This window comes from Molossus molossus, unplaced genomic scaffold (assembly GCF_014108415.1).
Source record: "Molossus molossus isolate mMolMol1 unplaced genomic scaffold, mMolMol1.p scaffold_m16_p_14, whole genome shotgun sequence".
NCBI lineage: Eukaryota > Metazoa > Chordata > Mammalia > Chiroptera > Molossidae > Molossus > Molossus molossus.
Window position 1 is genome coordinate 46,488,072 of NW_023425349.1, and position 27,325 is coordinate 46,515,396.

At 39.0% G+C, this 27,325-nt stretch overlaps 1 pseudogene; it reads right to left on the reverse strand.

The window, feature by feature from the left end:
* Nucleotides 1-26,874, reverse strand: LOC118629300 (annotated as a pseudogene).
* Between the last annotated feature and the right edge of the window lie 451 nt (nucleotides 26,875-27,325).

Sequence of the window (27,325 nt, forward strand, 5' to 3'; positions counted from 1 at the left end):
TTAGACACCAGCCGCCTGTGTTGGTGTGCCGGGCTGGTTAAGGCCGATGGTGGAGCAGAGCCAACCTGCAAAATCTACTTCCTCAGTATCAGATCTCTTGATAAAAGCATGAACCATGAGTTGCTTCAAATCTGCTTTCTCTGCGAGATTTTTTATTAAGCATTTATTCACAAAATCTTGAAATTCCAGATTGAATACTCCACTGGGCAGTTTTGGAGGAGGCTCGTTGACTATGTAATCCAACAACTCAATTGCAATGGGAAGTCGGCTGTCCATTCCATAAGAGCTAAGGGGCCTCCCAGGGGTCCTTGGCCTGGGTGGTGTCTCAGCTGTATCTCCCTCTACCTGGCACCCAAACATCAGCTCCAGCTCCTTGGCATCTGGAGGAGGGATGGGATACCTCCCAACTGCCATCTCAACCAGAGAGAGCCCCATGCTCCAGATGTCCAATTGCACTGAGTAATGAGTACCCTGGAGTCTTTCTGGCGACATGTAGGACCTTGTGCCCACAAAGGAGTTGGCCATGGAGTCGATGAGCTGCCTGCTGATCCCAAAGTCACAGAGCTTGATCTCCCCATGGGAGTTCATTAGGATGTTGGAAGGCTTGACATCTCTATGCATAATCTTGTGCTTCTCCCTCAAATATATCAGGCCTTTTATTACAGCAATGCTAACTTTTCCTAAAATTTGTTCAGGAATTCTTCCAGCTTTCTCCAGGACTTGATCCAAGGAACCCCCATCCATGTGCTTTCATGCAGATGCTGATCTCACCATCACTGTAGAATGCAACATAGAAGCCCACGATGTATGTGGAGTTACACTCATGTAGAACCTGCAGCTCCCTTAAGATCTGGTTCCGGATTGCAGGTTTGATTTCTAGGTGAATTACCTTTCTGGCCATAACTAGGCCTGATGGCTTGTGGGAGACCTTGAACACTACACCACCATTGCCAGCACCCAGCTCACTGATCTTCTCAGTCATAATCCTTCAGTTCCCCCACCTTCTGCTTCTGGGTAAGAAAGGCCTCAAGGTGCTTTCACTGCTGCTCATCGAGCTCCAGCTCCTCCAGCTTCCTCTGCAAAGCCTCCAGGTTGGTCCCAAGTCCAATGCAAAGCAAGGAACTGGTGGGACACAATGGGTCCCTCTGGTACCTAGCACTGGTCTGGGTCTACAAGGTGGTCCTGGGTGGGCATCTCTGGAATCCTGCTGCACAATCCTCTATTATTATTATTTTTTATCCTCACCCAAGGAAATTTGTTTGTTTGTTTGTTCAGATAGAGTGGGAGGGAGAGAGAGAGAGAAACATCGACATGAAAGGGACACATCGAGTGTTTGCCACCCGCACGACCCAACCAGGGCCAGGGACAAACTGCAACCGAAGTACATGCCCTTAGCGGGAATTGAACCCTGGTCTCTCTGGACCTCAGGCCAACGCTCTAACCGCTGAGCCAAACCGGCCAGGGCTAAAACAAAAACATTCTAAAATATCCTTACTTTGTCAGTAAAGGGCCTACACTCTTCAAACTTCCAAATCTTACTTCAAGACTTGTTTTTGTCTGGTAGGTAAATATTTTCAGAGTGAGTAAAGAGTCAAAAGGTAGGTGATTTGTTTCCTCTTCTTATTTTAAAGAGTCTGTTACTGGTCGTAGTTGCAAAACATTTTTGAATTGGGATCTTCAACCAAGCATATCGAAACACCAGGTTATGCCTGGGTGGTGTATATATAAAGCCTCCCACTGGAGAAATTAAGCTGTCTCAAAGTCCCTTTTGATGAAGTTACTCTTCTCAGTGCTGGATTGAAAGTTTAGGAGATTGAATTTTGTGTTTATCAGAGAAAATAAAAAGAAAACTTCATTCCCCTAATAAATTTTTTTTTAAATCCCTGGACTACATATTGTTTCCCTTTAAATAGGCAGTCTGTGTGAAATATATTATTGTAAATAAATCAATACCTTGAAGCAACCCAAAGTAGTATATATGCTTATATAATTCCCTGTAGCTTTAAAACCTCTTTTTCTATATAGTTTTTTTTAAATCAAAGAAAAAGCGCCTCTGGTATACTATTAAACACACACAAAAATCCAAAATAAATAACTAGAGAAATTACCAAATTTTATTTGATAGTTCACAGAATGAGGTATTGGCTCAAATTCATTTTCAACCAGGATGGTTTATATTATTAGCTCGCAATCCCTGATTAATCTCAGTGGGAATCTCTTGTTAAGTTGATGAGTATAATATACATAAAGTTCAGCTTGAAGATAGTTAAAGACTTTTAGATATAGAGTTGTCTGTGTAAGTACTATCATTACATCCATCCCCACAGTGACAAAGTGTTCAGGCAAAGATGTACTGTAGATGTGGTCTTATGGAGGCAAGGGGAGAGAGGGAGGAAGAAGATAGAAGACAAAAGAAAAGTAAAATAAAGAGAAGAAGAAAAGATAAAAAAGAAAAGAAAAATCACATTTTGCCTTTGCCAGAGCATTTTGGTTTAGGATTTTTAATTTATCTGCAGAAGGTAAATGGCCTTTGGATTTGGAATATTTGTACTTGATAATCACACTGAAACATAGTCTGTACAAATGTTTGGGGCTCAAGGGTATAAGAAAATACATACTATACACTTTAGAAAACTATATGTACAATCTTGTATATATTTTTTCTTACTTGAAATAACTTCACCATCTTCAAAATATTATTCAAATAGTCTTGAAACTCTTTGAGATTGTCCTTGCATTTGCTAATAGCTCAGAGTCTTGACCACAAAAAGTGTGAGAAAACTAGATAATTGATCCTATTCTCATTGCCTAGATGAAGTTAATAAAGCTTCTGAGTCCAGATATAGGGAAACATTACTACTATTAAAACTAAAGCCCAGCTAGTGTGGCTCATTGATTGAGCATCGACCCATGTACCAAGAGGTTACTGGTTTGAATCTCAGTCAGGGCACATGCCCAGGTTGTGGGCCTGATGCTCAGTGGAGGGCATGCAGAAGGTGGCCAATCAATGTTCTCTCCATTAATGTTTCTATCTCTCTCTCCCTCTCCCTTCCGCTCTCTCTAAAGTAAATAAAGAAAAAAATATTTTTTAAAAAACTTAAACTAGTGTCTGCAAATTGTAGTCCATAGAACATTGGACCTGTGTGGTGGTAATCAGTTTTCTAGGGGAAAAAAATGTTAATGATCCATTAAGTTTGAAAAACTTGGGTTTCAAAATGAAGGATAAAATCATATGATCTTATCAATAAGTGTAGGAAAAGTATTTGACAAAATCCAGCATCCATTTATGATTTTAAAAAACTCTCAGCAAAGAAATAGAGGAAACATACCTCAACATAATAGAGGAATAGAGAAAACATAACTCAACATAATAAAGACCATATATGACAAACTCATAGGTAAGATCATACTCAATGGGGAAAAGCTAAAAGCATTTTCCTTAAGATCAGCAACAAGACAAGGTTGTGCATTTTCACCACTTTTATCCAACATAGTGTTGAAAGTCTTAGCCACAGCAATCAGACAAGAAAAATAAACAAATAAAGGCATCCAAATTGGAAAGAAAGAAGAAAAACTTTCATTATTTGAAGATGACATGATACTATATAGAGAGAACCCTATAAAGTCCACTGAAAAACTACCACTAATAAATGAATTCAGTAGAGTATCGCTGTAGAAAATAAATAAATATTCAGAATCAGTGGTATCATTATACATCAATAATAAAGTATCAGAAAGAGAAATTAAGAAAATAATCAAATTTATAATTGCATCAAAACAAATACCTAGGAATAAATTAAACAAGGAGGTAAAAGACCTGTACTCAGAAAATTATAAGACACTGAAGAAATTGAAAATACAAATAAATGAAAGTATATACCACACTCACAAATAGAAATAATTGACACCATTAAAATATCCATGTTACCCAAAGCAATCTATATATTCTACGTAATTCCTATCAAAAAACTAATGGTGTTTTCATAAAACTAAAACAAATAATTCAAAAATTTATATGGAACCACTTAAGAACCTGACAGCCACAGCAATCTTGAGACAAAACAAAGTTGGAGGTATTATGCAACCTGATATCAAACTATATTACAAGGCTATAGGAATCAAAGCAGCATGATACTGGAATACAAACAGATACAATGGTCAACGGAACAGAACAGAGAGCACAGGAAAAAAACCACACCTACGTGGTCAATTAATATATGACCAAAGAGGCAAGAATATACAATTGGGTAAAGACAGTCTATTCAATAAATAGTGTTGGGAAAACTGGACAGATGCATGCAAAAAATAAAATTAGATCAGTTTATACCAAATGCAAGAATAAATCCAAAATTAATTAAAGACTTAAATGTAAGACCTGAAACCACAAAACTCCTAGAAAAAAACATAGGCAATAAACTCTCTGACATTGCTCTTAGTAATATTTTTTCTGATGTATCTTTTCAATCAAGGGAAACAAAAGAAAAATAAACAAATGGGACTACATCAAACTAAAACATTCTTGTACAGCAAAGGAAACTATCAACAAAGTGAAAAGATAACCCTCTGAATGGAAAAAGATATTCACCAATGATACTTTCAATAAGGAGTTAATATCCACAATTTATAAAGAACTCATAAAACTCAACACCAAAAAAACCATTTGATTAAAAAATAGGCAAAGGCCCAGCCAGTGTGGTATGGCTCAGTAAATTGAGTGAGAGGTGGACTGAGAGGTGCTGGTTTGATTCCCAGCCAGGGCACATGCCCAGGTTGTGGGCTCAATCCCCAGTATGGAGCATGCTTGCAGGAGGTAGCCAATCAATGTTTCTCTCTCACTTCAATGTTTCTATTTCTCTCTTCCTTCCTCTCTCTAAAAAAATCAATAAAAACATATTTTAAGTAAAATAAAAAGAATAACAATAAATGGGCAAAGATCCTGAATAGACACTTCTCCTTAGAGGACATACAGATGGCCAATAGATATATGAAAAGATGCTCAACACCACTAATCATCAGAGAAATGCAAATTAAAACTACAATAAGATATCACCTCACACCTGTCAGAATGGCTACCATCAATAAATCAACAAAACAAGTGTTAGTGAGAACGTGGAGGAAAGGGAACCCTCATGCACTCTTGGTGGGAATGCAGATTGGTGCAGTCACTGTGGAAAACAGTATGGAGTTTCCTCAAAAAATTAAAAATGGAACTGCCTTATGACCCAGTGATCCCACTTCTGAGAATTTATCAGAAGAAGCCCAAAACACTAATTCAAAAGAATATATGTACCCCTATGTTTATTGAAGCATTATGTATAATAGCCAAGATTTGGAAACAGCCTGAGTGTCCATCAGTAGATGAGTGGATAAAAAAGCTGTGGTGTGCCCTGCCGGTTTGATTCAGTGGTTAGAGTATCGACCCTTGGACCAAACAGTTGTAGGTTTGATTCCGGTCAAGGGCATGTACCTTGGTTGAGGTTCGTCCCTGTCCCTGGTAGGGATTGTGCAGGAGGCAACCAGTTGATGTGTCTCTCTCACATCAGTGTTTCCCTCTCTCTCTCTCTCTCTCTCTCCCTCCTTCCCATTCTATCTGAAAATAAATGGAAAAAATATCCTCTGGTGAGAATTTAACAAACAAACAAAAAGCTGTGGTACATTTACACAATAGAATACTACTGAGCTGTAAAAAAGAAGGAAATCTTACCCTTTGTGACAGCATGGATAGACCTAGAGAGTATTATGCTAAGTGAAATTAACCAGAGAAAGACAAGTACCATATGATTTCACTTATATGTAGAATCTAAAGAACAAAACAAACAAACAAAACAGAAACAGATTCACAGATACAGAGAACAAACTGAGCATTGCCAGATGGGAAGGGGCTTAGGGAGCTGGATGAAAAAGGTAAAAGGATTAAGAAGTACAAATTGGTAGTTACAAAGTAGTCATGGCTATGCAAAGTACAGCATAGAGAATATAGTCGATAATATTGTGATAACTATGTATGGTGCCAGATGGGTATTAGAATTATTGAGGTGATCTTTGTAAATTATATAAATGTCTAACCACTATGTTGGAAACTGGAAACTAATACAAAATAATACTGAATGTCAACTGTAATTGAAAAACAAAAAAGAAAAACTTGGGTTTCAACAAAATGCAGATCTAGTCACATGACTCTTTATGAAGGGAAACATGCCAAGTTTTCCAAACCCTTTTTTTATAATTGAGGTAAAATTGGTATATAATACATAAGCTCAGGTGAACAACATTATAAATAAAAATTTGCACATACTACAAAGTGATCACCACCAAAAGTCTAGCACCATCCCTCACCATACAAATGACCCCTTCACCCATTTCACTCAAATATAGTCTAGACCAGTTCGTTCTTCACCTCCTTCCCCCAAAAATCTCTGTTCTCTTTCAGCAGTAACTAGATTGCTACAAAATGAGGAGACAAGCTTTATTTTAGTTAAAATTAGATTATTTGAATTGAAGCAAAAGTCTGTTTTTTAAATTATTTTAACACTTCTAATAACTCCCAAAGTTCCAGAAGGAGTTGAGAAATCATCCCCACTGTAGCAGAAAAACCAAACCCTGGGAAGACATCAATATCAAAATAAACCAAGGCTCAAATCTGGGCTCTAGCAACTACTTGCACACAGCCTTGGGTAAGGTCTGATCGTCTATGAGCCTCTGATTTTCTTCTCTAATGTGAGGGTAATGATGCAAACCTCATAACACTGTATGAAGATTAAATGAAACAGTGTGTGGAAAAGCACCTTTCCTTGGCCTCACAGTAAGTTTTTTTCCCCTTTTTCTTTTCTCCCTCAGCAAATGCCCCACTCTTGAAGCCCAAAGTGAACATTTTAGGAAGACTGATGAAGGAAATAAACATTGCTGTTTAGCTCAAAAAAATAGCCTTAAGAAACTCCATTTGGCATTCCAATCTGGGTGGAACAGACACACAGGTTGGATTCCACTCACAGATGATGAAGCTTCTCGACTGTTCCTCCTGAGACTCCCTTCTGGAAAGGCCTCCTGTCAAAAACCAAGGAGATCAATCTTGTCCCAAAGGTCAACGTGTTTGTCACCTCCTGTCTAGACTATTGCAATGCTCGAGACCTGGACCTCCCACAGGGAGCTGTCCACTGACAGCAGATGACTCAGACATGACAGCAGGCTTGCTGGTTAGGTCAGCCCAAGGCAAGCCCAGCACACCCCGGCTCAGCCTTGGCTGCTGTTTTACGTCAAGTCCAATTTACCATCTGGGCTCTCAAATTAAATCACTAGGCAGTGATGAGCCCGGCTTGCTGGAAGACCTTTTCATTCCACTCAACCCGCTGATAACTTGTTGGACATGGAGGTATTGGAACACAATACAGATAGCTCTTCATTCAAGTCTGTTTTCAATTCAAATAACTGGCCCCACGTATGCTTCTAGTTAACGTGTGGGTCTGCCAGGGCCAAGAGGAGTCTGCGTGCCGCTCTGCCTCCCCAGACCAGAGACTGGGTTCAGAACATCTCAAAGGATTAAAGAAGTAAACTGAGCACAGAGAAATTGAAAAGGGGGGAAAGGGCAGAGGTATGTCAAATTTATTAAAACTTGTTAAAATTAGCATTCCTGCCCCCAATCTGACTCTTTCCCCAGGCCATTGTCTTGAAGTGCTTTGAATTCAAAATATATTCTTGCTTACAAATCCAGAAGGTGCCATGTTGGACTTTTCCCAGTAGGGATGGTATCATCAACGTTCTCTATCAGCTTCTCTTATAACCAATATTACAAGGCTGTTTGTTTTAAAAGTCACTGGCAAGAAGCTCTGAGAAAGTACTTATGTAACATAACTGCCCTGCAGAAGATGCTGAGCTCAGGCATGCAGCTTCATCAGTGGGGCAAAGTGGGTGTCTGAAAAGAAAATTGGTCCTTTTCAGGATTCAACTTCTAATACATTAAGTTAAATCAACCATTGTTTGGTCTTTTGAGGACAGAAAGCTGATGTTCTTATCACTCATCAATTTGCCAAAAACATGTTCATTTTTATTTAGATGCATATGGTAGGGGAGGAGTTTATGCCTCCACATTGGATTACACAGTCTGCACCACCCTCTGCCAGCCTGGGCAATTCTGTCCTCCACCACAAACTGGGCAAGCTTAGGGCGTGCAGAGGCTATGGAAATGACTATGCTAAGGGAGATTCATAAGCAAATCATGCTCCATTTTCATCTAAAAACTCCCCAGAGCTTTCTTGATTCAACACAAGTTCAAATAATCCTTCCATTTGCATTTTTTTCATGAAATACCCTCCCTCAATGCAAGACAAGGTAGACCATTCTGTGGAAAAAATCTTCAAGACGAAGATTCCATATGAATGTATGCAGTCTGTATGGGATCAGACAACTTTGCTTTGAGGTAGTCCAGGCCCACAACCCTCCACATCAAGATTATTGGTGGGAATTTACACATTAGTGCCCAGGCTGCCTTTTGCCCTTGCATTCCTCCTTGAATAAAACTCAAGGGGATTAAGAGGTTTCTACATAATTTTCTTTCTGAGCAGTCACTTGGTGCATCACTTTCCAAAAATGGCACAAAAATGGCACAAAATCCAGCCAGACTCTTCCAAGAAGAAATGATGTCATTCCGTAATCCCATGCTGCCACTTAAAAAACTCAAACAAGCTCTCTTCCCACTGGAGAAGAAATGCACCCTTTGTTCTCTCTGTAGGCCAGGGGTGGGATTTTGGTTCTCCTGGCTTAATTCTTCATTGGTATAATCACAGAAACAAACAAGAGTGATTGCCTTTTCTAGATGAACATTTTGTACTGAGCGACACTGTCTCATTGTGGTCCATATTCCCCGGACGTTGTCTATTCAATATTTTTGTTTCTTTCAGCACTCCCTTCCCTTGCTGGTCTCATTCCTAACTGCTAAATAGTTCTGAGGCAGGGCACCTGGGCCAATGACATTAGAAGAAATGAAAGATAGAAATAAAGAATAACAATCCAGTTGGGCAATCATTTTAATTGGCCAAAAAGCAGGTCAGGCTATTTGGGTAAGTACAAATTATATGCATCCCATATATAAGTCCTGAACTTCTACCCTCTGGTTTCTTGCACTTCGATAAGCCTTCGGGGCATTAAGGAAGAAGAATCACTTCTTTGACAAGAAATCTCACTTGCAAAAAAAAAACTTTTTCTTTTCTTTATTTGTGGGGGTAGGGCATGGAGACAGGGCTTTGTATAAGGTACAAGTATGATGAAATCTAAGTTCCCAAAGTTATAGTACTGTGGAGACTTCTAGAAACAAATGAACTACTTTGTCAAAAGACTTAAAATACAATTGATAGAAGTTTTAGCTGGACTGGATTATCAACACTGAAGGGATAACTACGTACATGTAAATAGATAGTATGACTTTGCCCCATTAGAACTGAAGAGCTGAAGTGTAGTAAGAAAAAATCTTAAATAAATGTAAAAAGGGAAAGATTGCACTTGAGAAATTACTGTCTATGTGGGGTATAGACTTAAGGTAATTCTTGACATTCTCTTTACAATGCAACTTATATTAAAAGTGTATTAATTCAACAAACATTTATTGAGTGCTTGATCTATAAATTCCACACAAAAATTAATGAAACATACTTCCTAGGTAAAGGAAATTTGACATGTAGTTGAGATTAGACAAAACATAAGCTTAGATTGTAAAACTTTTACATGCACCTTTCCATTGGATATCCAGAACAACCCTGTGAGGTATGTAGAAGTGCTCATTCTTATTTAATGTGAGAGGAAATTGAGGTTCAGAGAGGCTAAATGAGTTACACCAAGATCACACAGAAGTAATAAAGATCCCGAACCCAGACTCAAACCAAAGTGATCTGACACCAAATCCGCTACACTTCACTGCCTCTACACTTCAAAGTAAAATGTCACAAGTGCCAAGAAGGAGGTATGGGCAGAGTGTCACTGGCATTGCTTGTCACGGAGGAGGTCAGAAAAGACTTCATGGAGGTATTTGATCTGAGCCTTGAAGAAGGGCAAAGTTTTGACAGGCAACAACGGACACAGAGGCAATTTTAAGCTGAAGGAATTCGTTTACAAAGAGCAAAGGGTAAAGAGGCAGGACTGGTGCGCATTTAAGAAGCAGTAAGCGGTCCAGGTGGGCGGGAGGGAGCGTGGCGAGGAGAGCGGCGCGAGATAAGGCTGGGTTTGGAATCAGGTCCCGGAGTGCCTTGCATGCCTTGCAAAGAGATCTGAACACTTTTGGCCGAAAATGGAGAATTACTGAAGGATTTTGGATGGAGGAATGACATAATCAGAATAGTGCTTTAAAAAGATTAATCTGGCAGCAAGATGCAGAATCGTTTGGAAGAGGCTGAAGAATTATGAGGCCAGGGCAATAATCCAGATAAGAAATAATAGAGGTCTGATCTACCACAGTGGGAATAGAAAGGAGGAAAATAAGAGATAAGTATGAGGCAGGTTTAAAATGTAGAATCAAAGGAACTCCTTGACTAATTAAATGAGAAAATGAAAATGAAAGTAGGAAGCTTGTCTGAGTGTCTGTGAAAGTAATGACAATAATTGAAATAAAAAAATAAATAAGAAGAACATGTTTCTAAAGAAATAACATCAGTTCAGGTTTGACTATGTCCAGTGTTCATCAGAGACATTTATCATAAAAACATGTGCCTATAAGAACAAAATGACCACCCGGTTGGTGTGGCTCACTGGTTGAGCGTCGACCCATGAACCAGGAGGTTTTCCGGTTCGATTCCCGGTCAGGGCACATGCTCAGGTTGTGGGCCCAGTTCCCAGTGGGGGTTATGCAGGAGGTGGCCAGTTGGTGTTCTCTCTCATTGATGTTTCTTTCTCTCTCTCCCTCTCCCTTCCTCTCCCTCTAGAATTGATACAGAAAAGAAAAAAGAACAAAATGATCTACCCTCCCTGCCACACACTCATTCCTATACCCAGAAACCATGGTGGTTTGATTAAGAACTTAACCATGTTCTGGCTGGTTTTTCTCAGTGGTTAGAGCATCAGCCCACTGACCAAAGAGTTGTGGGTTCAATTCTGGCCATACCTTGGTTGTGGTTCGTTTCTGGCCCTGGCTGGGGTCATGCAGGAGGTGACCAATTGATGTGTCTCTCTCACATCGATGTTTCTCTCTCCCTCCCTCCCTCACTCACTCATTCACTCCCTCCCACCCATTCTGTCTGAAGGTAAATGGGAAAATATCCTCTGGTGAAGATTTTTTTTAAAAAAGAACTTAATTATAATTTATAAGTGGTCAGGTGCTTGTATAATTAGTATGTGGTCAAAAGTGAGACCACTTCTTATTTCGAGTAAAGGCAAGTGTTAGGACAATACTAGCCGCTGTTAACATAAAATCTCTGAAATATGAATGGCCAAATACCAGAGAATTTTTTTTCATTCATTTGAGTCAAATTTTCATTTTCAGGAAGAGGGGGGACTCTATGTAGTCATTCAAGGACCCTGAATTATGAGAGTTTTGTCTTTAACATATGGCTTCCAACATCATCTTAGCATTGACTTCCAACTGGCAGTTGGGAAACAAGAAAGAGAAAGTAAAATTTCATGGAAGGGTTCTGTGGCCAAAACCTTAAAATAGTATATATCACTTTGCCCACATTTCCTTAGTAGAACTTAATCACATGCCATAGCTTAATAAGAGAGGTTTAGAAATATGAAAATAATTGTGACCCCCCTATTTGAACAGATTGTTAGCCTCTGCTTCTAGGCCACAGAGTTCAAAGGTAAGGTGTAGGGCTATGTGTAAACAAAAGAAACCTTAGTTCTCTCTATAAAAACATAAATTAATATTGCCATTGTGGGAAAAAGTAGTCTAACAAATTATGGAGCCGTTGGCAAAAATGAATCTCCTCTTCCAGATTAATTTAGACCACATAGCATCTGAGAATTAATCTTTTTTCTTAAAGCCTGGTGTACATGTGTGTGTTCCAACAGTTATGTGCTAGATTCAAAAGAGTAAAAAAGGTATACTTGCAACTCTCACAATCAAAGAACCTCAGTGGATCATGAGGTAAACATTCTACCCACTTTAGTTTCTTCCCCATGACTCGGAGTAGCAAAGTCAATCCTGGCCCACCCTGCACATGCCATTTCCCCCTCACTGTTATAAGTGTTTTTATAGATTTGAAAACCCAGACTTAGAAAATGTACCTCATCCCACAGAGTCCAGTGGTGTTAGAGGATGGAATCTAATGAAGATGAGACAAGGACCTCATGGATAGAAGATAAGGTTTCCCAAAGGAAACTGAAGATTTGTACCTTGGACATTTAAAGAAGAATTTTCCTGCCCTGGCCGGTTTGGCTCAGTGGTTGGAGCGTTGGCCTGGGGATCAGAGAGTCCTGGGATCAGTTCCTGCTAGGGGCACAGGAAGGAAGGAAGGAAGGAAGGAAGGAAGGAAGGAAGGAAGGAAGGAAGGAAGGAAGGAAGGAAGGAAGGAAGGAGGAAAGCAACTATCACAGACCAGGGGACACTGTTGGTGTTCTGCCCAGATTTCTGTGCATCCCTTACAGTCTGCACCTTTGACTCTTGTCAGACGACTGGTCCACAACCATTGGAAATGCTCTATCCATATGCTCAAAAACCTGGAAGTATCTAGGAGTTAATGACCTCCTCCAGAGGGGCTCATAGCCAATGAATGTCAGGTGTAGGAGCATGAGAGCCCAGCTCCCTTTTCCCATGTGGGGACAAATTCTGTGGCAGCGTACTGCTGCGGGGTCAGGCTAGAGTTGACCCTTCACCGGAGAAAGCACACATGCTTCACTTGTTCCTTCCCTGCCCTTCCCTGTACTGCTTCCCCTATCCACTTGCTGACGTTTCTTGGGAGTGCTCTCTCAATTAACCACACGCATCTGAGTTCTTGTGTCCAGATTTGCTTCAGTGAACCTGACCTAACACACACACATTAAAGGGTGCCACAACTGCCACCTCCCAAAATGGCAGTACTTATAAGATACACTGTTTTAGATCAAGAGAGATAAACACTACAAAAAGATCACTGGATTTAGCAACTGGAAAGTTACTATTGATTCTAATCCCATTTGTCATACAACACTGACAAGGGAGTAATGCATGCAAATGTCCTGGGCACTATTATTAACTATCACCCCCCCCCCCATCAGCTGTTCTCCCCAGTTCTGAGAATGTGCACACTCACTACATTCCTGCTAAAGCCATAAACATAAAATAGAGGTGAAGAAATTTTAAAATTCTTGTAAGAGAACACATGATAAATTCTGTGGCTTCAGGAGTTTAAATCAGATGCAGATTAACTCCATCTCAGAAGATACCAGGGCTGACTTATAGTGAGAAAAAGGGTGCCTGAGATTTCCACTTAACCTATTCAGGGCACCATAGACAGACACAAGCAATAGAATAATTGAATGCTTATAACCGAAAGGGATCTAGGAGAAGGTCCATTTTATCCTCATTGTTTATTACAAAGTCATGACAATAAAATGCCTTGGTTAAAAGCTGAATTATCACTCAAGTTCAACTCCTTTGGCTCCCACATTGATTACCTTTCCAGTATACCACACAGCTTTTCAAATTCTTATTTTTTTAAATTAATTTATTTATTTTAGTTACAGATGTTTCTCCTTTTTCCCCCACTGATTCCCCCCTCCCCCACCCTCCCTACCCTGTCCCCAGCTTTGTTGTTCATGTCCATTGGTTATGCATACATGCATATAAGTTCTGTGGTTTATCTCTCCCCCACCACCTCCTCTTCTGAGGATTGTCAGTCTGTACCCCACTTCCACATCTCTGGGACAACCCCATTCCTAAGACTGTTATGTTCATTATATTCCACAAATAAGTGAGATCATATGATACTTGTCTTTCTCTGTTTCGCTTGTTTCGCTTAGGATGATACTTTCCAGGTCCCTCCATGTAGTCTCAAAGGATACGAGATCTTTCTTTCTTACAGCTGCATAACACTTTATTTTGTATATGTACCACTGCTTTTTTATCCATTCGTCTATTGATGGACACTTGGGCTGTTTCCAGATCTTAGCTATTGTAAATAGTGCTGCTACAAACATGGGGGTACGTATATTCTTCCTGATTAGTGTTTCAGACTTCTTAGGGTATATTCCTAGAAGTGCAATCACTAGGTCAAATGGCAGTTCCATTTTTAATTTTTTGAGGTAACACCATATTGTTTTCCATAGTGGCTGCACCAGTCTAACATCCCCACCAGCAGTGTACTAGAGTCCCCTTTTCTCCACACCCTCGCCAACACTTGTTGTTTGATGATTTGTTGATGGCAGCCATTCTGACAGGTGTGAGGTGATACCTCATGGTTGTTTTAATTTGCATCTATCTGATGATTATTGATGTTGAGCATTTCTTCATATGTCTCTTAGCCATTTGTATGTCCTATTTGGAGAGGTGTCTATTTAGTTCCTCTGCCCATTTTTTAATTGGGTTCTTTGTCTTCCTTATGTTGAGCTGTATGAGCACTCTATATATATATTGAAAATTAACCCCTTATCTGACATATCATTGGCAATTATGCTCTCCCAATCCGTTTTGGTGATTGTATCTTTTGCTGTGCAGAAGCTTTTCAGTTTGATGTAGTTTCATGTGTTCATTTTCTCCTTTGTTTCTGTTGCCTTAGGTGATTTATCATAGAAAATTCTGCTGCCTATGATGTCTGAAATTTTGTTGCCTACGTTTTCTTCAAGGATTTTTATGGATTCATGTCAAGGATTTTTATGGATTCATGAGTCACATTTAAGTCTTTTATACATTTTGAGTTTATTCTTGTGTATGGTGTAAGTTGATAGTCTAGTTTCATTTTTTTGCATGTAGCTGTCCAATTTTCTCAACACAATTTATTGAAGAGGCTGTCTTTATTCCACTGTATGCTCTTGCCACCTTTGTCAAATATTAATTGAACATATTGCCTTGGGTCCATTTCTGGGTTCTCTGTTCTGTTCCACTGGTCTATATGCCTGTTCTTGTGCCAGTACCAGGCTGTTTTGATTACAGTGGCTTTGTAGTATAACCTGAAAACTGGTAATGTGATCCCTCCAACTTTGTTCTTCTTTTTCAAGATTGCTGTGGCTATTCGAGGTCTTTTTTGGTTCCATATGAACTTTTGAAGTATTTGTTCTAATTCTGTGAGGTATGCCATTGGTATTATGATGGGGATTGCATTGAATCTATAGATCGTTTTGGGTAGTATGGACATTTTAATGATGTTAATTCTTCAAATCCATGAACAGGGTATGTGCTTCCACTTCTTTATATCTTCCTTTATTTCTTTTTTCAATGACCTGTAGTTTTCTGCGAATAGGTCCTTTACTTCTTTGGTTAAGTTTGTTCCTAGGTATCTTAATTTTTTTGCCACAATGGTAAATGGGATTGTTTTCTTAGTTTCTCTTTCTGTGAGTTCATCATTAGTGTATAGGAATGCCATCGATTTTTTGACGTTAATTTTGTATCCTGCTACTTTTCCAAATTTATTTATTAAGTCTAGTAAACTTTTGATGGAGTCTTTGGGGTTTTCTACATATAGTACCATGTCATCTGCAAATAATGACAGTTTCACTTCCTCCTTTCCAATTTGGATTTCTTTTATTTTTTCTTCCTGTCTCATTGCTGTGGCTAAGACTTCCAGTACTATGTTAAATAAGAGTGGCAAAAGTGGGCATCCTTGCCTTGTTTCTGTTCTTAAGGGAAATGCTTTTAGTTTTTGCCCATTGAGTATGATGTTGGCTGTAGGTCTTTCATATATGGCCTTTAGCCTAGATATGATCCCTCTATTCCCACATTGCTGAGTGTTTTTATCAGAAATGGATGCTGGATTTTGTCGAAGGCTTTTTTGATATCTATTGATATGATCATGTGGTTTTTATTCTTCATTTTATTTATGTGGTATATCAATTTTGTTTATTTGTGAATATTGTACCAGCCTTGCATCCCTGGGATGAATTCCACTTGGTAATGGTGAACAATTTTTTTGGTGTATTGCTGGATCCAATTTACTAGTATTTTGTTCAGGATTTTGGCATCTATGTTCATCAGGGATATTGGCCTGTAGTTTTCTTTCTTGGTAGTGTCTTTTTCTGCTTTTGGAATTAGTATTATGCTGGCTTCATAAAACGAGTTTAGAAGTCTTCCTTCTTCTTGAAGTTTTTGAAATAGTTTGAGAAGAATGGGTATTAGTTCTTCTTTGAATGTTCAGCAAAACTCCCCCGTGAAGCCATCTGAGCGTGGCTTTTGCTTGCTGAGAGAGTCTTGATTACATCTACAATTTCTACTGTTGTTATTGGTCTGTTCAAGTGTTCTATCTCTTCCTGGTCCAGTTTTGGGAGACTATGTGTTTCTAGAAATCTGTCCATTTCACTTAGATTGTCAAATTTGTTGCCATATAGTTGTTCATACTAGCTGTTAACGGTCTTTTGTATTTCTGTAGTGTCAGTTGTTACTTCTCCTCTTTCATTTCTGATTTTGTGTATTTGGGTTCTCTCTCTCTCTTTTTTTTTTTTTTTATCCTCACCCGAGGACATTTTTCCATTTCCTGTACACATAGAGTGGGAGGGAGAGAGAGGAACAGAGAGAGAGAGAAACATCGACGTGAAAGGGACACATCGAGTGGCTGCCACCCGCATGACCAACCAGGGCCGGAGACAAACTGCAACCGAGGTACATGCCCTTAGCGGGAACTGAACCCGGGTCTCTCCGGACCGCAGGCTGACACTCTAACCGCTGAGCCAAACCAGCCAGGGCTCTCTCTCTTTTTTTCTTTTGAGTCTAGCTAAGGGTCCATCGATCTTGATTATCTTTTCAGAAAACCAGCTCTTTGTTTCATTGATCCTTTGAATTGTTTTTTTGAACCCTATGTTGTTTATTTCTGCTCTGATCTTTACTATTTCCTTCCTTCTACTTTCTCTGGGGTTTTCTTTTTGTTTGCTCTCTAGTTCTTTAAGTTGTGAGGTTAGATAGTCTATTAGAGATTCTTCTTGTTTTTTGAGATAGGCCTGTAGTGCTATGAACTTTTCTCTCAGAACTGCTTTCGCTGCATCCCATGGATTTTGTGTTGTTTTGTGTTCATCTTCATTGGATTTCAGAATTTTTTAATTTCTTCTTTGATCTCCTCAGTAACCCATTCATTGTTTAATAGCATGCTATTTAGCCTCCATGTATTCAAATGTCTTTGCATGTTCTTGTTGCAATTGATTTCTAGTTTCATGCCATTGTGATCTGAGAAGATGCTTGATATGATTTCAATCTTCTTGAACTTGTAGAGTCTTAGTTTGTGTCCTAACATGTGGTCTATCTTTGAGAATGTTCCATGTGCACTTGAGAAAAATGTGTATTCTGTAGTCATGGGGTGTAATTCTCTGTAGATATCTATTAAATCCATTTGGTCTAGTGCTTCATTTAGAGTCTTGTTTCCTTGCTAATTTTTTGTCTAGAAGATCTATCCAGTGATGTCAGTGGGGTGTTGAAGTCCCCTGCTATGGTTGTATTGCTATCAGTTTCTGCTTTGAAGTCCTCCGGAAGATTTTTAATATATTTTGGTGCTCCTATATTGGGTGCATATATGTTTATCAAGGTTATATCTTCCCGTTGGATGGATCCTTTCAATATTATGTAGTGGCCTTCTTTGTCTCTAGTTATGGCCTTCATTTTGAAATCTATTTTATCTGATATGAGTATTGCTACCCCAGCTTTTTTTTTTTGCTTTCCGTTTGCTTAGAAGATTTTTTTCCCATCCCTTCACTTTCAACCTATGTGAGTCTTTTGTTGTGAGGTGGGTCTCTTTTAAACAAAATATAGATGAGTCATGCTTTCTTATCCAATCAGCTACTCTGTGTCTTTTTATGGGAGCATTCAATCCATTTACATTTAAGGTGATTATTGATATGTACTTAATATTGCCATTTTTGTTTAGTGTGGTTATATTTTTCTTCCTATTTCTTCTGCTAATTACAGCAGTCCTTTTAACATTTCTTGCAGTGTTGGTTTGGTGCTAATGTATTCCCTTAGCCTTTTTTTGTCAGGGAAGCTCTTTATTTGACCTTCTATTTTGAATGATAGCCTTGCTGGGTAGAGTAGTCTTAGATTCAGATCCTTGTTTTTCATGACCTTAATTACCTCATGCCATTCCCTTCTGGCCTGTAGTGTTTCTGCTGAGAAGTCAGCTGAGAGCCTTATGGGGTTTCCTTTGTAGGTCATCTGTTGCTTCTCTCTTGCTGCTTTTAGGATTCTCTCTTTGTCTTTAATTTTTGGCACTTTGATTACTATATGTCTTGGTGTGGGCCTGTTTGGGTTCTTCTTACTTGGAGCTCTTTGTGCTTCTTGAACTTGAATGCCTTCTTCCTTCACCAAATTAGGGAAGTTTTCTGTTATTATTTCTTCAAATATATTCTCTAACCCTTGCTCATTTTTTTCTTCAGGGACTCCTATGATGTGAATGTTATCACATTTCCCGTTGTTCCACAGTTCTCTTAAGCTGTTTTTCTGTTTTTTAATTATTTTTTTCCTTTTGGTTTTCTGATTGATTGATTGTTTCTACCCTATCTTCTAATTCACTGTTCCCATCCTCAGCTTTCTCTACTCTGCTATTTAGACTTCCCAATGTGTTTTTTATTTCTGATATGTCATTCTTCATTTCTTCTTGGTGGTTTTTAATTTCCAACTTGTTGATTTTCAACATTTCTATGTCTTTACTCATGGTGCTCATGTCCTTACACATGCTGTTGAGCTTCCTCAAGATCATGGTTCTGAATTCTAATTCTGTTAGCTTGCTTAACTGCACCTCACTTATCTCATCTTCAGTAGAGGTCTCATGTTCTTTCATTTGGCTTTTGTTTCTGTGTTTCACCATTTTGGCTATCACAGTGGGCTTTGGAGCCTGCCAAATTTTCCCTGTGGGTGTTTGTGTTCTGCTGTTTGTGGCTCCCTCTCCTGGATTTGGATGAGACAGGGAGGACCCACGTTAAACACCACTATCAAGTCTTACTTTCCTGGTTAGAGTTGCTAGCCCAGGGAATGGTAGTCATACTCTAGCTTTTTTGCCTGGAGGCTATTAATTAGAGGTCACTTGAAGAACCTTGGTTTCTGAGTTGAATAAAAAACTCCCTCAGGTGCTCAGTGTAAGAGGATTTCCGGAGGGTGGGTCAGATGCTGGTTGTTAATGGGCCTCAATTAGCATTTCAATGGCCACTGGGTGTGGTTGAATCTCCGAGGGAGGGGCTGCCGCCTCTCCCCAGGGCCCTGGGAAGGAGTAAGATGACCACAGTCCCTGTGGGGCTGCAACTCAGCAAAAGCTCTGAGTGCCCTCTAAATCTTGAGTGTCCCCACACAGTTCCAGTCCATTCTGCCCTCCCTCTGCCGGAGCCCAAGGTGAGTTGCTGCTGCTAATTTAGCCTCTGTTCTGGCTCTGTGCTGTGGAGCCACTTGGGACTTTAACCTGAGGGCACCGCTCCCAGCTAAGGGCACAACTCCCAGCTAAGGGCACTGCTCCCAGCTAAGGCTGTTGCTTCCGGCCAAGGCTGCAGCAGCTCCCAGCCGAGGGCACAGTTCCCAGCCGAGGGCGCAAGTCCCAGCCGAGAGTGCAAGTCCCAGCTGAGGCCAGAGGTCCCAGCCGAGGCCGCCACAGGTCCCAGCCTGGGCCGCTGCTGACCTTGGGCTCCTGGCCACCTCTCACGTCTTACCAAGCCTACCAGGATTGAATCAGTGTCCCTGGTTATGTGGTCCTCCAAGCTGCTTTTCCTGATGATTTGTCTTTATTTTCGTTATAATTCCAGTTTGTTCCTGGGAGATGGTCTGTGTAGCTTCCATTCACTCCATTCACATCCAATCAGAGCATTGTGCACTCCGCCGCCATTTTCAGTCTCCATCCCATTTTTTTTCAAATTCTTATTTGTTATCATTACTAGTAAGAGTATTAATATTACTATGTGTCAGGCGCTTAGCTAAGTTCTTTAAATTCAGAGTCTTATTTAATATTCCCAATAACCTATAAAATGAATTCTCTTGTTTCCATTTTATACAAGAAGAAATAAACTTAGAAGAGATTGGTTTAATCGATGTAACACAGCTCACTGTCTAGAAACCCAAAGACAAAACTAGAATCCAAAACTGCTCTTTTGACTATGCCAACAACCTGCTGTCAGACATTGGCTGACAATTTGAAAGTCCTATTTCCTCATACCATGTCCTAGAATAACTATAGAACTACATAGTCCTGTGACTCTCTCCTATACCCTTCCCTTTCAAATAGGTAGATGACAGATCAATAGATCGATAGATCGATAGATAGATAGATAGATAGATAAATAGATAGATAGATCTAACCCATATTTGAATACATTAAGCAGAAAAATGTTAAGAAATTTTGCCTGAATTATGCAGCTTTGGGTTCAGGTATTTTCTTCCTTTTCTTTTAAAATATCATTTGTAGCTTCTTTATTAAATTGCCTCATTGTAAGAAGCTTCTACTAGAAAAGTTGTCTCCCTCCATTCTTTTAACATGAATGAACAAAGACATCAATGAGGCCCTGAGTAGAGAGGAAGAGCGTGGACCAAAAGCTAGGACATCTAAATAGTCCCAACAAAAGATAAGAGCCAACTGTGGCAAATGTCTTGAACTTCTGCGTCCAAGTAAATGATGCCTTCTTTAGAAGTATTGCCTCAGAGAACTTCACATTTATCAGATAAAACACCACTCAATTTATTATTAAAAATCCTCCTTTGGAATTGCCCCTATGAGATGTACACAGTTCTGTAAGGTGAGCTTTTTTTCCGGAATAAAGCCTGGTTCCTTATCCAAAATAAAACAGTCCTATTTTCTACTGTTTAGTATGAGACTGAGAGCAAGAAATGCACTGCTCTCCAGGACTCAGTTTCCCCACCTGTGTGATGAAAAACAACAACGCCTGCAGCTATGACAATAAAATGAGGAAATGTTTACAAATGTGATTCTGAAACTGTAAAATTCTTTATTCCGATAAGGCAGAAGTGGAAAATCAATCTTGGTTGTTTTAAGTTGGGCAAAATATGCTGCTTTGTTCATCCCTAGCTGGAAGAGATAAATAGTTTAAGAGGTTGTGGTGAAACTGACCATTCCTCCTTCTTTATTCCCAGAAATATAAGCACCACATTCAAAAGTTACTCAATATACCAATCATTACAAAAAAAAGTTACCACCAACAAAGGACACTACAGGAATGCGGGGTGGCTTTCTTTAATTTTCTTCTTTTTTTTTTAATGCCTTGTGAGAGAGGAGATTGTGTTGAGCCTTTGACCCTCAGACAGAAATAAAACCTCTGAGTCTGAAAACCCAAAGGCTTCAGTCTTCTGTGAACAGCACTGAACATGCACATGAAGAAATTATGGCCTATGATGTGAGTTGACTTCTTTGATAAGGGGCCTAAATTTAATCTGTAAACATGTGGCTGTGACCTCCTTGAGTCAATGGCTGGAGACTTGGAGCAACGTGTGTGGGCCAGCTGTGGAATTTGGCTCAGCTCCTGGTTGAAGTCACCTCCCTTCTCTAAAAATTCTTTAAATACTGTGCAAGTTGTGTGTAAGTAGAAGTTGCAGGGGGAGGAGGTGTGGAGAGTTAACAAAAGACACCAGATGAGCTCATGAAACTGAAACAAGCTGATGGGGAGCATTCCACGTGTGGGGTTTAAAGGCTGTTCCACAGTTCTCTGGTGATAGTAATAAACTTATTGGAAAGAACAAGATTTTCAAATAAATTTTTTGGAGAGGGAAGAATACAAATTACATAGGAAAAGGGCCTTGCAATACAGATCACACTGAAGGTCCGCTCTTGAAAACACTCAAGCTGGCTGACTTTACTAGAGTGCCCATGTTCAGGCATGAGCATTGTGCACATGATCATGACTGACTACAAAATCCAGGGGCCTTCCAAGAGCATGTGGCTGTTAGGTGCCTGCCCAGTACTTAAACTTGTACCTGCACTTTCCTGAAATGCTTGTTTCACATCCACTTAAACAATTCTAGGCAAAGGTAAAGGCAACAGTTGCCTATCACCAGCAACTTCAGAGTTTATGGTCTAACTATGACATGGTATATCAGTTCAGTCCCAGAATTAGCTGAGAGACCCATATTCTAATCTAGCCAAATATCTGACATAGTTTTCCCATCAAGGAAATATTTGCCTTTAAAACAAATCTTATTTTATGCAATTCTGTTTTATTAACTATGCTGATTTCATGACATAGCATTAGAATTTTTGCTCATGGGGTATATTGTACATTTGCTCTATGTTTCTATAAGAGAATATTCCCATAATAAAAGTTTTTAAACAGAAAACCAGAGGGCTAAATTTCTTACAAAAACATGTCTGTGATCCTTTTGTTTATTTTCCCATTAAATTATATCTAAATGTATTAATTGAAATGGTAACACATCATCATGTCTTTGCATTAAGCATTATTCAAATAGAATGAAAAAATTATTTTAAAATAAAAATTATTAGAGAAAATGGCTCATAGTTCTTTTCAGAGCTTTATAAAAGTTTCATTGTCCAGATGTTCTTTATACAGAAAGATCTTTTGTAGAATTGTATTAATTTGACCCCATTAACTATCTGGTCTTAGGTAAATTACTTATGCCCCAAGATATGTTATCTCATGGAGAGGTATTCTAAATGATTCTAAGTGATATTCTAGACCTATATGTTCTTGAATAATATGAACCCATGGGTCCCAGATTATTCCATAGAAATTTTTCATAGCACTTATACTGTACTTTAGCAAATAATTTATTGTATTGTAAAGGCCTGGAAGAATTAATGGAATATTTAGTAATCTATGTTTCAAGTCTGTAAATATAGGAAGAAATAATACAACCATTTTTAAAATTTAATGTATTAGCATAATGTATTATATGTGGAAAGTTAACAAGAAAAAGAAGTAAACATGAAAGTATTATCCTTATTCAAGAGAGCGGTAAATTGATACATAAATGGTTTAAACATTTAGAGCAAGTATGTTAGCTCTAGCAGAACCAGAACAGGAAAAGGGAAATATTATTGAGTATCTACTATGTTGCAGGTAGCATGTTAGATTTTTTTTCATCTCAACAAAAAATTATCTCAACAGTTCTCCAGGGCAGGCATTTTTATCTCCATTTTTAATAATGAAATGACCAGGATCAAAGAGAGGTGGTATCTGCTATTTCAAATTATTCTGATACTTTTAAGTGTGGAATTGAAATAGTAGTGTGTTGGCTACATGTAACAAAATATCTGATTGGCAGTGACTTAAATAATGTTTTATATTTCTTTTTTAAAAAAAATGTTTTTTCTTTATTGATTTTAGAGAAAGAAAAAGGGAGAGGGAGAGATAGAAACATCAATGAGAGAGAACATTGATTGGCCACCTCCTGCATGCCCCCCACTGAGAATTTGGCCCACAACCTGGGCATGTGCCTTGATCGGGAAATCAAACTGGCAACCTCTTAATACATGGGTCGACACTCAACCACTGAGCCACACCAGCCAGGCTGTTTTATATTTCTTAAATAACAAGTCTGGAATTAAGTAATTCTGTTCAACAGCTCAATGCTGGATCATCTTCTATATAATTCTTGTCACCTGACCCTGATGGTCACAGATGGCTGCAGGTTTAGATCACTCAAAAGTACTATAAGAACAGAAGATTCAAAATCCTGTGAGATATATATATATGACATAAGTGATGCTGACATAATTAATGACCAAAAATTATCAAAACTTGGAATTTCCTAGAGAAACATTCACCACTTGTTTCAGAATCCAGTTTTATCCAAAAAGGCAACTATGGAGGCCAAAGTCGGGTATAGATTCAGTTGGAAATACAGTTACCACAAGGTAGCCCATTTAGAGACATGAATGAACTATAGACATTCAGTGAAGACCAGCTAATGTAAATAAAGTACTCTTTACCCAAGGAAAGTCTTTTCAACAAAACAAATGTAGCTGTTGGGACTCTCCCTTCAAAGTCTCACAGATGGGATCTGCCACCCATTCACGCTGGAAATAAATGTTAATTCTGTGAATTTGTGTTCACAGTCAGTTTAAAAACAACAAAAATTTACAGCAGTATTATGTCACCCATGACTTGTCCTAACTCTACTAAGGCCTGGCATTCCTCTTGCACAAACTGCTAACAATCAAGCAGAACCACAAACACCCAGACTCCAGCTCCAAGCCCTGCCTTTCTACCACATGATGCTATTTTTCCATTCTTAGCAAATGACAACCTTAAAATATCTTTTTCTCCCCTGAAATCACTGTGCATCTCTCTCCAAGATCTTTCTTCTGGCCTTCTTCGCCATCTCTTTCATTTTATTAACATTTCTCCTTTACCTTCTCTATTTTCTTTGTTATCACTTTCTTTTATCCTAAAAATTTCTTCACCAGTTCATATGAACTATCTTAGAAGGTAGAGACATGTCAATCCTATGAGGTTGATTTTCTTCTTTACATTCTGCTACAGTGTTTTCCAGATGTCTCTGAGAATTCATATTCCAACAGGTTTGGAGAATTAATGCTGTAGCATTTCCTACTGGTTGTTCTGCTTGGTGTTGTTCAAGCAGGTGAGGAAGAATTGCTCATTGCATATTATTTCAGAACAGGATTTGGTATACAAAGAGGGTAATGCAAATATTACATCTCATATAGCCATTGTCCCCTTTTATATGGGAAGAAGTTTCCATAAATATAAATACTTCAAGAAAAAAAAAAAAACATAATTCCTGCATAACTTTGGGCTTTGCACATTTTAATAGGATTATTTTCCTTAAAGCACTGGAGAAAAAGAAAGACCAATAATTCATAATGTACAGTTGATAACAACATCACTCTCAGATCATGACCTTAGAAAATAACATTTAGACATAGCAATAGTATCCTTTGTAAGTGTGGCGTGGTGTGTGTAAAGCAGTAAATTAGATGCAAGGACTGGAGGTTAGGATGCTCTCGACCTTTCTCAAAGATGAATACATGACTAAGTAAGATCAATAGCCTAGTATTTAGCTTTGGGCATTGTGCATATTTTCCTCTGGACATGTGATATGAGACTTTGACTACCTAATGGTACAATCCTAGGCAGGCAGTGCAAAAACTTGCTGCTCTCACCAGCAGCCGTGCCCTAATGCCGTATAAGGATATGCTTGAGAACAGACAGAGGGTGGGTGGGGTCTCCCCAAATACAGATGATGCCATCTTTTAATTTGCTGCTCTATCCCAGGGCAACTTGGCACAGAGTTTGGAGCCTATAATCTTAGCTCCTTTCAAAGGGAAAACAGTTGTAATCAGAAACAATCTGGTACTAATTGCCTAGATTCCAAAAGATAGGTAAAATATAGACAGGACCCTAGGGACAGCATAGAAAGGGAAATCAGAGAGAGAGGAAGTAATCTTAGTCACCCATCTGACATGGACTTCATGAACTGATAGTTGACTCAATGGGAAAAGTAAAGTAAAATCTTTACATTCTATGTCTCAGCCAGTAAAAAGTAAGAGTTTGCATGTGTACCTGTCTCCCTCACTAGATTAAAGACACAAGCAAATCATCTTATTCATTTCCTTTGAGTACCTAATTCAATGCATATTGTATTGAATTCTCTTACCTGGAACAGTAAACTTAAATCTAATTGTAGAGAATGTGCTAATTAATTTGTTCTGATTTATCTTACACCTTTCGAGTTAAGGCCTCTAACAGTTCAAAATTAATGAAGAGGAAGAAGGTTTTGTATTGCTCTGCTTCTGGGATCCCTTCTTGTCCCTGATGGAGGGCTGAGAAAGGGATTGGATTTGCAGTCTATTTTGTGTTTCAGACTACGTACCTGAAAGGAAAGCATGGCTGGCAAAGTGTGAAGTTCTATTTTAGCCCAAAAATGACATTTGTGAAAGTTGATTCCATGGCTTTTTACTGTGTGAGCTATAGTTCTCTAACTTCTGGTAGCCTTTCATTATTAATATAACAAAAATGCTGGGTATGTCTGTATCATCATTTACCAGAAAAACATATGTCAAAGCACTGTTGCCAGGCAGATCAAAGGATGTGGGGTTCTTTAAAAATAATTTCAAAATTGTTGATGAAAAGGACAGATTAAGGCATGAAATTAAGTGACTAAGTGTGGAGTGGAATGAATAGTTTATATTCTGCATTTGAAAACCTTATCACTGTTTCAATTTACAGGTTCTTGAGAGAGGATGTTTGTTTTTTGTTTGGGTTTTTAAAAGCAGGTTACATCACTTTGTTCACAGTCCCAGAGTTAATCAGACTTTGCACTTATCTCTGTCACCTTTCATCAGAAAATTGCTGAGCCACTGATAGCCTGTGCAGCCAGATTCTTCCCCAGTGGTTGTACAAACATGCAAGCCAGCTCCCTTAAAAATCAAAGGGATAAAGGAATGCAGAACATTAGGATCAGCCATCAAAACAGCCTACTGGGAAGGACACCTAAGAGGGCACTCACTTTACAAACAAAACAGGAATGGGATGGAATCAAATGTCTCAGATACTAAGGAAAATGTGCCTTAGCATGTGCCTAGAAATATGCTGTGGGCTTGAAAACATCGTCTCACGCAGCCACATTTAACAGAACAAGAAACTGAGGTCACCAGAGCTGATATAACTTGCCCTTTGATCAGCTCCAGGGCAGAACCAGCACCTAACCTTGGTTAGATCAACCATCAAGTCAACACCCATGCCACACACGGTTTTTGGACGTAAAGCTGGGCTTTTGCCAGGGTAAAACTGGGTAGAAACAGGGCTGTGTTTGAGGGGGAATGCAAAGACCTGCATTCCCTTTTCAACTTGAAGTTCAGAGAGTCCTTCTAGCATCACCGCTCCTATGGCTGGAGACAGTTGGTCCTTAGGAGCAAGTCTATTGATAGCTGCACACGATCACACCTCAGCGCTAATGACAGTTAAGTCTCAGTCATATACTATGAGCTAGCTAGAAATGCATTTCAAACTTAGCATGCCTCCCTCCTCTTATAAATGTGATCCCTCTTGTCATTTCCATTATAGGCATACATGTCTTACCTTCTTGATTTTTAAGCTTTGTTAACTTGACCTTATTAACTTTTTTCCATGGCTAAAATTTGGCTTGATCGGCTTCATATTTTCTTCCTGTTTTCAATATCAGTTAGAACTAAAAATGTTTAAAGTTGGACAAAGCAGCTATTGTTCTTCAAAACATGTTTTGAACAAAATAGTCCTGCACACCCCTCAGATACTTTTTCAATTATTAAATATGTATTGACAGAAAAGCAACAACTAACAAGAGAAC